Genomic DNA, 4,960 nt, shown 5'->3' with positions numbered 1-4,960 from the left:
GGAAGGAGTTAAAGGCCATCTTCTACTACATAGCAAGTTTGAGACCAGCTTGGGATACGCAAGATCCTTTAAAAAGAAATCTTGTGAGATGGCTCAGCTGATGTATTAGTTACTTTTCTGTTGCTGTGATAAAACACCATGACCAAGGGGGCAACTTATGGAAGAAAGAGTTTATTTTGGCTTGTGGTTCTGGAAGGATAAGCGTCCATCATGGTGGAGAAGCATGGCAGCAAGTAGCAGGCATAGCAGCAGGAGCTGAAAGCTGAGCTCAGGTTTCCAATGGTAAACAGGAACAGAGAGAGCAAACAGAGCGGGACAGGCTATGAACTCTCAGAAGTGTCCTATGGTGGTCCCTGCCCCTTCTACAGCAAGGCCACACCTCCTAAACCTCCACAAATAGCGCCACCAACTGAGGGCCAAGTGCTTAAATATTTGAGCCTATGGGGGGCATTCTTATTCAGTCTACCACAGCAGGTAAAAGCTGTTGCTGTGCAAGCCTGACCACTTGAGTCCAATCCTTGGACCCTGTATAAAAAGGCCAAAGCTGTCCTCTGGCCTCACAAGCCTGCTGTGGCACTCATGCACTGACACTCTCACACATACATCATGCATGCACATATACAATAATAAATAAAATGGGCTGGCAAGATGCCTCACCATGTAAAGACTTGTCAAGCCTGATGACTTGATTCATTCCCTGGGACCCACCTGGTAGGAGAGAACTGACTCCTGCAAGTTGTCCTCTGACCACATGCCGGCCACGGTATGCATGTACCCACATATATACACATAAATAAATATATTAATTACTAAACCTAATAAAAATAATGAAATAAAAATTTAAAAAGAGAGCAATTTGATTGACAGTGAATTACCTAAGGACAATAAGCAAGAAATTAGATCTGCCACTAGCAGTTTCTGCTATACATAAAAACTAAGGAATGCGACTTTTATGTCTGCAGTAAGTACAAGATAAATAATTGAAACAAATTGTGTGAGGCTAGGGGTTAGCTCAGTGGTAGACTTGTTTAAGATGCTTGAGGTGGGAGACCTCAGCACTAGAGGAAGAACTACCAGAAATTGTCATGACAAATTATACCAGGGAACGAGATGGAGACAGAACACATTTACAGGTCAGGCTTGTTATAACTCTGTCATTTCAATGCTAGGATTTATAATAATCATGATTGGAAAACAAACTTTTGGGCCAGAGATGTACCTCAGTTGGTAGAATGCTTGGAGCCCTGTGTTCAAACCCAATGTTGCATTGAACCATGTGTGATAATATACAACTGTAGTCCCAACACTTGGGAGGTGGAGGCAGCGGGAATCAGAAGTTCAAGGTCATTTTGGGCTACATAGAAATTTGAAAGACATTCTGGGATACATGAAAACCCACCTAAATAAAATAAAATAGAAAAAAACCTGTTTGTTTTCTCTTTGGCAGATCTAGATGTTAGATAAGAGAATGCTCCAGAAGTGCTGTCATTAACAAGAAAGAAGCAAGACAAGTTAGATCAATTTGATTCTTATGTTTTGAGATAGGACCTCATATATCCTAGACTGGCCTTGAACTCACTGCTGAGGATGACCTCAAATTTCTGATCCTCCTGCCTCTACCTCCCAAATACTAGGATCACAGGCTTATGCTACCAAGCCTGGTTTTATGTGGTACAGGGGATTGAGCCCAGGGCATTGTGTATGCTAGGCATGCATTCTACCTACTGAGTTACACCATCTACCCCCAAAATTTGCTATCTTAAGCAAATTCACAATTTAAATATACAATTAAGTGCTGTTAAATGTTTATAATGTACAACCATCACTACCACCAAACTCCATAATTCTTCATCTTGCAAAACTGAAACTTTGTATCCATAAGTGATTCCTCCCAGTCCCCATTCTCCCATCTCTGGATACCACCATTCTACTCTACTGAGAGAAGACGGGACCACTGCAGGGGGGCAAGAGGCAAATAAACTGGGCTCTTAATCTGTTACCTGTTGAAGACTGCTTTCAGCAGCTTTTCGTTGAGTACCAGACTAGGCCCCAGGCCAGAATGTTTATAGACTGAGCTCCTTATGACAAAGGCTAACTAATTGTTTCATAGCCTTTGGGCTTAGATCAAGTCTAAAATAAATTAAAACTAGTGGGACTTAGGATTTCTACACAAATGGCAAGCAAGACAAGAGGAATTGTAGGAATCGTTACTGAGAGAAAACCTTAAGTAGCTCCCTGGCTTCACTTGTTCTTAGTTGCTTTAAAAATCAACAATCTAGCTGGGCACGTGTAATCCTGGGGAGGTAAAGACAGGATGATAGTTTCAAATTTGAGGCCAAGCTGGCCTTCATAGTAAGTTCCAGACCAGTGTATAGAGAGGCAGTATTTAAAAAACAAACAAACAACAAACAAACTAATAACCCCCCAAATAAAACAAAAATCACTAATCTGAGGTCACACAGCTTTACCTTTACCACGGGGCCATCTCACTGGCCCATTGAAAGCTACCTTTGCTAAAAGTGATGACTCTTTACCAGAGCCTGGAGATGCATGATGGGTGGTTAAAATGTGAAGAAAGGCTTGGCATCTCTGTCTTCATATTAGGCCTACCCACTTTGCTGCCTTAGCCTATGAGTCAGACACTTCCAGCTCTGTATGTCAACGGTTCTGATCAGCTGAACCCTGTTTTTCCAAGACTGTCATATAGGGTTAATTTGGACTGTTACCCAATGGAGTGGGTATGTCTCTGTTATCCCAGTCTTGTGCTTTCTCAGCAGCTCAAGTACTTAAAGTCCCTGAGCCTTAGCATAAAGCCCAAACTAAACCAGGCTGGGATGTTTATACAAGGTGATGTCAACAACAGGAGAAAAAACAGTCCCTGGGTTGAGTCACTGCCCCTTAGCCCATCAAGTACAAGGCTAGGATGTTTGCACATGAGAAGAACAACTTTTGAAGTCATGTCCATGTCTAATGGAAAGCTACCAAATTAGCCCACCTGGGAAAATCAATAGAAGCCTGTGATTCCCTTAAGGGAGCCGTGCCTGCCTTGATCTTAAGAGACTTGGTTTCATTTCTGCAGTTTCTGTGCCATGAAATACCAATATCCAGTATCACCCTGTTATTATGCCATATTTTACAATGTATTTCTCTCTTTCTTTTTAAAAAATTTCTGTTTTTGTCTTGTTGAGACAAGGTTTTACCATGTAGCCCAGATTAACCTTGAACTCACTACAATCTTCCATGCTTAGCCTCTTGAGTTCAGGGATTATAAGTGTGTACTACCATCCCTGGATTTTTGAGTAGGGTCTTGTGTAGCTCATACTAGCAAGCCAGCTTCAAACTGACTATGTATTGAGGATGAACTACCAGGTTTTTACATTACAGGTATGTGCTACCATGCTTACTTTACTGTGTTGGGAACAAACCTAGGGCCACATGCATGCTCACCAAGCACTCTGACAACTGAGCTCTATCTTCAACTTTTATCACCCTGCATTTTCCCTCCCCCTCTCTCTCCCCAGTGATATATTTAGGAGCTGGAGAGATAGCTCAGTGTTTAAGAACACTGACTCCTCTTGCAGAAGACCCAGTTCTAATCCTAGCACCCACATGGTCACTAACAACTGTCCATAACTCCAGATTCCCTGGGATCTGACAGCCTCTTCTGTCCTCCACAGGCATTGCATGACACGGGTGCACTTACCTACATGTAGGCAATACACACATGCACATAAAATAAAAATAATAAAGTATTTTCTAAAAATTAAAAAAATTATTCTTTTTATGTGTGTGTGTGTGTGTGTGTGTGTGTGTGTGTGTGTGTGTGTGTATACCCTCACTTGAGCCTGCATATGTGTAGGCTACAGGTCAACTTGGGCTATTTTCTCCAATGTTCTCTATCTTGTTTATAAAATATTTTATTATTTTTATGTCTATGAGTGTATTGTCTGCATATGTGTAAGTGCACCCATGTCATGTAATGCCAATGCCAGTGGAGATCAGAAGAGGACTGGAATCCCTTGAAATTGGAGTTACGGACAGTTGTTAGCTGTCATGTGGGTGCTGGGAATTGAACCCGGGTTCCAGCCCCTCTACCTTGTTTTTAAAGGGTTTCTCATTGAGCTTGGAGCTTGTAGTTAGGGCTTAACTGGCTGGCTAGTAAGCTCCTGAGATCCATCTGTTTCTGCCTTCTCAGCACTGGGGTTACGAGTGCACCCTGCCATGCCTGACTTTTTATATGTGTGCTGAGGAGTCAAGCTCAGGTCCTCAAGCTTGTGCAGCAAGCACTTTACACATTGAACATCTCTTCAGTCCCTTGTTTTACAATAAATTACCATTGGGGGAAACTGAGCAAAAAGTACTTGGGATCATTCTGTAGTTTTTCTTCTTTTTTTTTTCTCTTTGTGATATTCTTGCAATTGCCTTGTAAGTCCATACTCATCTCAAAATAAAATGTTCAATTAGAAAGCACACATGCCTCTGCTTCCCTGGGCCTGCACCACCCACTGAAGGCCTCTCTCCAGGGTAAGTCCATCGCACCCTCCACGCGTTGACTCCCCCAGCCTCATTCACCCTCCCATCTCCCCGGCTGTTCTCTCCTCCTAGTTTGGGTCCTGCCCCATTTCTTGTCTTGGGGCCCCAGACACCTGGGGAACCAATACTGCTTCCTGATCCTTTTCATCCAGACCAACATAGTGCCTTCTCTGGGCCCCAGGAGCATTGCTTTTGGGCTTGGCCCCACCCTCACCTCCCTCTCCTTCCCAGGGGCTGACCTTTGCTCTTCCTGATCCTTTGCATCCAGACCAACACAGCTCCTCAGTGCAGTCCCCAGGAGTCCTTGGGGACTCTTCCCACTCCATCTGCCTTTGCATCTCTGGGTGGCATGGCCACCAACTGCCCTAGACCAGCATCTTTCCTGGGCCAGGCTCCCAGGCCAGTCCAACCCCCAAATTCCTGAGGC

This window comes from Nannospalax galili, unplaced genomic scaffold (assembly GCF_000622305.1).
Source record: "Nannospalax galili isolate Female #2095 unplaced genomic scaffold, S.galili_v1.0 scaffold359, whole genome shotgun sequence".
NCBI lineage: Eukaryota > Metazoa > Chordata > Mammalia > Rodentia > Spalacidae > Nannospalax > Nannospalax galili.
This window is presented reverse-complemented; position numbering follows the sequence as displayed.